This window comes from Lithobates pipiens, unplaced genomic scaffold (assembly GCF_037356315.1).
Source record: "Lithobates pipiens isolate NorthernLeopardFrog02 unplaced genomic scaffold, aLitPip1_a1.2 Scaffold_10, whole genome shotgun sequence".
In the NCBI taxonomy this organism is placed as follows: domain Eukaryota; kingdom Metazoa; phylum Chordata; class Amphibia; order Anura; family Ranidae; genus Lithobates; species Lithobates pipiens.
The window spans coordinates 232,850,036-232,858,969 of NW_027507686.1; positions in this window are offsets into that span (position 1 = coordinate 232,850,036).

Genomic DNA, 8,934 nt, shown 5'->3' on the forward strand with positions numbered 1-8,934 from the left:
AAACAAATATGAGTTTAAATGATTTTATTGAACATGAGGATTTTGCAGATAAAGTGTGACAAGTGGTGGAAAATGGAAACAATAGTCTTTGGTAAATATACAGTATACAGTGTATTTAAATGTATTTTTACCATTGAAAGCATGGAGTTGCCTTCTAAGGGAATTGGGTTAATGGGGTCTTCTAAAAAGTTCCTAAACCTCTTCTGCTCCACCCTGCCTTACCCCCCTGCAAGGATGGTGAGGGGGATATCGATCTATATGCTGATACAGGGGTGACAGGAATTGGTTATTGAAAGCTACGAAACTCAGACGTGAACAGTGCTAAAGGAGACTTTTCGGCTGTACACTGCACCCCTCTGCCTCCAACACCAAACCTTACCTCTGCTACAAAGAGCCCAGACCATTCAAAAATTTCACAACCTGGCCAAAATAGGGAAACACTGCCACCTGCTGTGGAATCATAAAAATACAACTCACATTCTGCATAATCCTAAAAATTTAACAAAATAGTCAATGATTTAATTACTGTATAAATGTTTTTACAAATATTATTATTATTATACAGGATTTATATAGTGCCAGCAGTTTGCACATAAAACAAATGCATACACTGCAAAGGAAAGGGAATTATCGGACAAAAGACAGAACAGGATCATGTTTTTTAGAGTTTAAAGCAAGCCTGTGGCTTAAAGGGGTTGTAAAGGTACATTTTTTATTTTCTACATAGCTTCCTTTAAGCTAGTGCATTGTTGGTTCACTTATCTTTTCCTTCGATTTCCCTTCTAAATGTTTTTTTTTCTTTGTTTTCTTTGTCTGAATTTCTCACTTCCTGTTCCTCCTCAGTAAGCTGTTCAGTAAGCTGTTCTGGCTGACTAACCACCAGCTCGGATGATGGTGAGAAGTTTACTGAGGAGAAACAGGAAGTGAGATATTCAGACAAAGCAAAAAAACATTTATAAGGGAAATCAAAGGAAAAGGTAAGTGAACCAACAATGCACTAGCTCAAAGGAACCTATGTAGAAAATAAAAAAATTACCTTTACAACCCCTTTAAGATTAAGGGCCCTTTAAGAGCTTGTTGTGACGTGCAACCGCCGTTGCCACCCCTGAGAAAAGGTCCACTTTTAAGAGGGCAATTGACAAGCAGTTAGGAGGAATTATGTCACCTTTTCACCCCTTCTTTTAACTCTTAAAATGCTGAATCTGCAACAAATTCTGCAGGGCAGCTATGACAGGGCCCCAGGGCTGGTGTCCTGTCGAGAAATGTCCCCCATCGTATAGTGTCCGCCCAATACTGCACTTGCACAGTACGGAGGACAAAGGAGGTGCCAAAAGTCTCCGAAGATGAACGGCGCCTGCGCACTTAATAGTACATTCTGACCTGAGTCCAGGTTCAAGCCCCACCATCCAAGTGGACATAGAGTTAGAATAAAAATATGCAGAGTGAAGCGAGGCCGTGCCCTGAAGCATGGCAAGCGAAGTGAAACTGTTACAAAGTGCTGTTTTACAACATCGGCGTGTCACAGAATGTACTATTAAGTGCGCAGGCGCCGTTCACCTTCGGAGACTTTCGGAGTCTCCTTTGTCCTTCGTACTGCACAAGCATTGCGCTTGCGCGGTATAGGGCGGACACTTCTCGTCAGAACAATGGCCCTACCATGGGTCCCGCTGGGTCCATTGGAGCCAGGAGGCACTTTGAGAGGGGCAGCAAATTGACACCCAAGATTTATTTTCCAGCAGTTTTGTGTACCATCTAAGGGCGGACTGGGCCGGGAGCAGGGTGACAATTGCCCCCCAGACCGCTCCACGGCCCTTTAAAAAGGCCACTTATATATTTAGAACGCAGCTCCTATTCTATTTATTTATGTATATATTTGTGTATATTCCACAATTGAGTTGCAGCCACAATAGGGTTTGAGATACAGCTCAGTTTTTCTTTCCACATATACTTTAAAAAGGCCGCCCTGCTGCCCTCAACACACGTTCTCATAGTGCCCGCACACAATCTAACATCGATTGTTAAACACCCGAGCACACATGAAGAGCTCAGGTGGGTGTGCTGCCAGGGGCGGGGAACCCATAGGAGAAAGAGAGCAATGATAGATCCCTTCCCCACCGGCTCCGCCAGCAGCCGATGTTCGGGCGCAGCTTGTGAGGCTTGCATTTCTGTTGGGTGGAACTTCTGTTCTGGTGAAGGGCATGAGGCTAGGCACTGAAGACTGTGGGAGCACTGGGAGAGAGCAACAGAGAGGTAATATAAGTTAGTTCTGTGTGACAGGACACAAGGATGTGTGACAGGACACAAGGAAAGGGTGTCCATCATTTTTTCTAGAAGTAGCTTCTGCTCTGCTGAATGGCCAAATGTTGCATAACCTTAAGTCATGTCATGCTCAAAAATCACTATACAGCCCTAGCTTGCCGTTGTATTACCCTAGCCTGTCCCTATACTGCCCTAGCCTGTCTATATTCTACTCCAGCCTGTCCATATACTACCCTAGCTTGTCTATATACTACCCCAGCCTGTCCATATACTACCCCAGCCTGTCCATATACTACCCCAGCCTGTCTATATACTACCCTAGCCTGTCTAAATTCTACCCTAACCTGTCTATATACTATCCTAGCCTGTCTATATACTATCCTAGCCTGTCTATATACCACCCTAACCTGTTTATATACTACCCTAACCTGCCTATGTAGCGGATGACATTTTGGACAAAGTGTCATTCATGTGTAAATTTAGTTTTTGCCTCAGAACAGTAGTGGGGTTCTGAGGGTTAATTGTGTAGGTGTAACTTTGACATCAGTTTGGCTGGGCTGTGTTAGAAGTTCTGCCTGGTCATGTGAGCAGTGAGGTGCACATGACAAGCCAGAGCGGAGCGGAGGTAACCGGTATGCCCAAGTCAAGGCCGCCCTACAAAGGGTTATGGCCGCTACATCTATATACCACCCTAACCTGTTTGTATACTAGTCTAGACTGTCTATATACTTCTGGGTGCACACCCTAATGTAATAGGCTGCGCACACCTATGGCCTGTCACTCAGCCACAGACAGAAGACAGAGCAGCCCGGGTGGTCAAAAGGAGTGTGGCCACTCGGGCTGCTCTGTCTTCTGTCTGTGGCTGAGTGACGGGGGGGATGTGATGACGTCCTCACCAGGGAATGCCAGTCTTTGGGAGGTGGAGGACTGTAACAAAGTCCTGCCTCCTAGATAGATTGAACACTGATCTACTAATACATTAAATCCATGTGACGTGTACCATAGGAGGCGGGAATTTGTTACAGTTGCGGCCAGGATATTCAAAGTGAATTTCATGGGCACGGGCAAGGCTGCATTTCATGGGCACGGGTAAGGCTGCATTTCATGGGCACGGACAAGGCTGCATTTCATGGGCACGGGTAAGGCTGCATGTCATGGGCACGGACAAGGCTGCATTTCATGGGCATGGGTAAGGCTGCATTTCATGGGCACGGGTAAGGCTGCATGGGGAGGGGATTCGTTTTTGCAGGTTGGGATGTCTGCATAACATGTCCTATATATTCACCAAAGGAGAATGTTTAATTTTGGGTGTAATATATATTAAAAGTGGCTTCAGGAACAGAATTATGGGGGCAATAAAAAACGTTTACAGACCGAGAAAATGTAATTGCTGCATCAGATAGAGAAATATATATATATATATATATATATATATATATATATATATATATATATATATATTTGTATTATTAGAGCAGATAACAATTTATTATCATTAGTTTTAGGTGATTTTAGGGGCACTGTGACGGGGGGGCTGTGATTTTAGGGGCACTGTGATGGGGGGCTGTGATTTTAGGGGCACTGTGATGGAGGGGCTCTGATTTTAGGGGCAAAGTGATGGGGGGGCTGTGATTTTAGGGGCACTATGACAGGGGGCTGTGATTTTAGGGGCACTGTGATGGAGGGGCTGTGATTTTAGGGGCACTATGACAGGGGGCTGTGATTTTAGGGGCACTGTGATGGAGGGGCTGTGATTTTAGGGGCACTATGACAGGGGGCTGTGATTTTAGGGACACAGTGTGATGGGGGGGCTGTGGTTTTTAGGGGCACTGTGACAATGGCAGACATGATTATTTTTTTTTTTTTAAGTCAACAGCTACAAACACTGTAGCTGCTGACTTTTAATAAGGACACTTACCTATCCAGTGAGCCCGCCTTGGCAGCGCCCCCCGAGGCTGTGTACATACATACATAATGTTTGGGGGGGTCTGAATACTTTTCTAGCAATAAAATACGATTTTTACACGTAGTAGAGCCATGTCAGAATTGGCCTGAGCTGGAAGTCGTTTAAGAAAATATTAAAAATTACTTTTGAAATGACAAAAATAATAAAACCTGTATGAGACGTGCCCCAGCAGTGACCGGCGGTGATCCAGCGTGGAAAAACACAGGTCATCACACTGAATATGAATAAGAAGCAGATCAATAATGGCGGCCCCCATACTCTCTCTTTTTCTTTTACAGTTTTAATTTTACATGAAGGGATAATTCCCAACGCTCTGCTCCTTGAATTGTAGTAGCAGAGTTTTCACTTGAGTTAAAAAATATGAAAAAGAGTTTCCAACTGTGAAGACAAAAGAGAAGTGAAGAAGAAAGGAAAGGAAGTGAAAGTTAAAGAGAAGGAAGCTGTAAGGGGTAAGATGTTTTCTTCTCATGTCCCCCCCACCGTCTCATACACCCCTGTTGGAAGAATTTTTGATTAAGCTCATCCAAGGAGACCATATTCCTTCATACAAATATTGCTTGCCGGCGGTGTGCTCATCAGTTTCTCATTAATCATTATCCAAGGCAAGCTAGATTTCCATAGACTCACACATGGTAAGCTGGATCCCGTAGCTGGATCACATTTCATTTGCTAAGTCACTGTGTAAACGATTGCAATTTTTAAATAAAATAAGATTTTTTTTCCATCTTTGTTTATCCTTCATTTCTGTGTTGCAGATCACTTGCAGACACTTTGCAGCCATTTTTTTTGTCTACAGCAGGGGTATTTAATAAACATTCACAGACGTCCAAACCACATTTTGTTCAGCGCTCTCCTCCTATATGAAAATCCCTTACATCAGCGTCCTCAGCCCCACCCCCCCCCCCCTTCCACAAACACACCACAGTGCCGCATTTCACATCAGTTTCCCCTTCACATGTTCTAAGCCCACCCCCCCTTTAAAATAGTGTACTGAACCCCCTTTACATCACACGTCCCTTTTATTCACAACAGTCCTCAACTTCCCCCTTCAAATTATCACCCCTGCCCCAGAGAACTGCCCTCTGTCCCCTTCACATCCCTCCCCCACGGTACTGTCCTCTGTCCCCTTCACATCCCTCCTCCACGGTACTGTCCTCTGTCCCCTTCACATCCCTCCTCCACGGTACTGTCCTCTGTCCCCTTCACATCCCTCCTCCACGTTACTGTCCTCTGTCCCCTTCACGTCCCTCCTCCACGGTACTGTCCTCTGACCCCTTCACGTCCCTCCCCCACGGTACTGTCCTCTGTCCCCTTCACATCCCTCCTCCACGGTACTGTCCTCTGTCCCCTTCACATCCCTCCTCCACGGTACTGTCCTCTGTCTCCTTCACATCCCTCCCCCACGGTACTGTCCTCTGTCCCTTCACATCCCTCCCCCACGGTACTGTCCTCTGTCCCTTAACATCCCTCCGCCACGGTACTGTCCTCTGTCCCCTTCACATCCCTCCCCCACGGTACTGTCCTCTGTCCCCTTCACATCCCTCCCCCAAGGTACTGTCCTCTGTCCCCTTCACATCCCTCCCCCACAGTACTGTCCTCTGTCCCCTTCACATCCCTCCCCCACGGTACTGTCCTCTGTCCCTTAACATCCCTCCCCCACGGTACTGTCCTCTGTCCCCTTCACATCCCTCCCCCACGGTACTGTCCTCTGTCCCCTTCACATCCCTCCCCCACGGTACTGTCCTCTGTCCCCTTCACATCCCTCCCCCACGGTACTGTCCTCTGTCCCCTTCACATTCCTCCCCCACGGTACTGTCCTCTGTCCCCTTCACGTCCCTCCCCCACGGTACTGTCCTCTGTCCCCTTCACGTCCCTCCTCCACGGTACTGTCCTCTGTCCCCTTCACGTCCCTCCTCCACGGTACTGTCCTCTGTCCCGTTCACGTCCCTCCCCCACGGTACTGTCCTCTGCCCCCTTCACATCCCTCCCCACAGCACTGTCCTCTTCACGTCCCTCCCCCACGGTACTGTCCTCTGTCCCCTTCACATCCCTCCCCCACGGTACTGTCCTCTGTCCCCTTCACATCCCTCCCCCACGGTACTGTCCTCTGTCCCCTTCACGTCCCTCCCCCACGGTACTGTCCTCTGTCCCCTTCACGTCCCTCCTCCACGGTACTGTCCTCTGTCCCCTTCACGTCCCTCCTCCACGTTACTGTCCTCTGCCCCCTTCACATCCCTCCCCACAGCACTGTCCTCTTCACGTCCCTCCCCCACGGTACTGTCCTCTTCACGTCCCTCCCCCACGGTACTGTCCTCTGTCCCCTTCACGTCCCTCCCCCACGGTACTGTCCTTTGTCCCCTTCACATCCCTCCCCCACGGTACTGTCCTCTGTCCCCTTCACGTCCCTCCCCCACGGTACTGTCCTTTGTCCCCTTCACATCCCTCCCCCACGGTACTGTCCTCTGTCCCCTTCACATCCCTCCTCCACGGTACTGTCCTCTGTCCCCTTCACATCCCTCCTCCACGGTACTGTCCTCTGTCCCCTTCACATCCCTCCTCCACGTTATTGTCCTCTGTCCCCTTCACGTCCCTCCTCCACGGTACTGTCCTCTGTCCCCTTCACATCCCTCCCCCACGGTACTGTCCTCTGTCCCCTTCACATCCCTCCCCCAAGGTACTGTCCTCTGTCCCCCTCACATCCCTCCCCCACAGTACTGTCCTCTGTCCCCTTCACATCCCTCCCCCACGGTACTGTCCTCTGTCCCTTAACATCCCTCCCCCACGGTACTGTCCTCTGTCCCCTTCACATCCCTCCCCCACGGTACTGTCCTCTGTCCCCTTCACATCCCTCCCCCACGGTACTGTCCTCTGTCCCCTTCACATCCCTCCCCCACGGTACTGTCCTCTGTCCCCTTCACGTCCCTCCCCCACGGTACTGTCCTCTGTCCCCTTCACGTCCCTCCTCCACGGTACTGTCCTCTGTCCCCTTCACGTCCCTCCCCCACGGTACTGTCCTCTGTCCCCTTCACGTCCCTCCTCCACGGTACTGTCCTCTGTCCCCTTCACGTCCCTCCCCCACGGTACTGTCCTCTGCCCCCTTCACATCCCTCCCCACAGCACTGTCCTCTTCACGTCCCTCCCCCACGGTACTGTCCTCTGTCCCCTTCACATCTCTCCCCCACGGTACTGTCCTCTGTCCTTCACATCCCTCCCCCACGGTACTGTCCTCTGTCCCCTTCACGTCCCTCCCCCACGGTACTGTCCTCTGTCCCCTTCACGTCCCTCCTCCACGGTACTGTCCTCTGTCCCCTTCACGTCCCTCCTCCACGTTACTGTCCTCTGCCCCCTTCACATCCCTCCCCACAGCACTGTCCTCTTCACGTCCCTCCCCCACGGTACTGTCCTCTGTCCCCTTCACGTCCCTCCCCCACGGTACTGTCCTTTGTCCCCTTCACATCCCTCCCCCACGGTACTGTCCTCTGTCCCCTTCACGTCCCTCCCCCACGGTACTGTCCTTTGTCCCCTTCACATCCCTCCTCCACGGTACTGTCCTCTGTCCCCTTCACATCCCTCCTCCACGGTACTGTCCTCTGTCTCCTTCACATCCCTCCCCCACGGTACTGTCCTCTGTTCCCTTCACATCCCTCCTCCACGGTACTGTCCTCTGTCCCCTTCACGTCCCTGTCCTTTGTCCCCTTCACATCCCTCCCCCACGGTACTGTCCTCTGTCCCCTTCACATCCCTCCTCCACGGTACTGTCCTCTGTCCCCTTCACGTCCCTCCCCCGCGGTACTGTCCTTTGTCCCCTTCACATCCCTCCCCCACGGTACTGTCCTCTGTCCCTTCACATCCTCTTCCACCACGGTACTGTCCCCTTCACATCCCTCCCCCACGGTACTGTCCTCTGTCCCCTTCACATCCCTCCTCCACGGTACTGTCCTCTGTCCCTTCACATCCCTCCCCCACGGTACTGTCCTCTGTCCCCTTCACATCCCTCCTCCACGGTACTGTCCTCTGTCCCCTTCACATCCCTCCCCCACGGTACTGTCCTCTGTCCCCTTCACATCCCTCCCCCACGGTACTGTCCTCTGTCCCCTTCACATCCCTCCCCCACGGTACTGTCCTCTGTCCCCTTCACATCCCTCCCCCACGGTACTGTCCTCTGTCCCCTTCACCTCCCTCCCCCACGGTACTGTCCTCTGTCCCCTTCACATCCCTCCCCCACGGTACTGTCCTCTGTCCCCTTCACATCCCTCCCCCACGGTACTGTCCTCTGTCCCCTTCACATCCCTCCCCCACGGTACTGTCCTCTGTCCCCTTCACATCCCTTCCCCACGGTACTGTCCTCTGTCCCCTTCACATCCCTCCCCCACGGTACTGTCCTCTGTCCCCTTCACATCCCTCCCCCACGGTACTGTCCTCTGTCCCCTTCACATCCCTCCCCCACAGTACTGTCCTCTGTCCCCTTCACATCCCTCCCTCACAGTACTGTCCTCTGTCCCCTTCACATCCCTCCCCCACAGTACTGTCCTCTGTCCCCTTCACATCCCTCCCCCACAGTACTGTCCCCTTCACATCCCTCCCCCACAGTACTGTCCTCTTCACATCCCTCCCCCACGGTACTGTCCTCTTCACATCCCTCCCCCACGGTACTGTCCTCTGCCCCCTTCATATCCCACACAGTACTGCCCTGTGTCCCTTCAAAAACT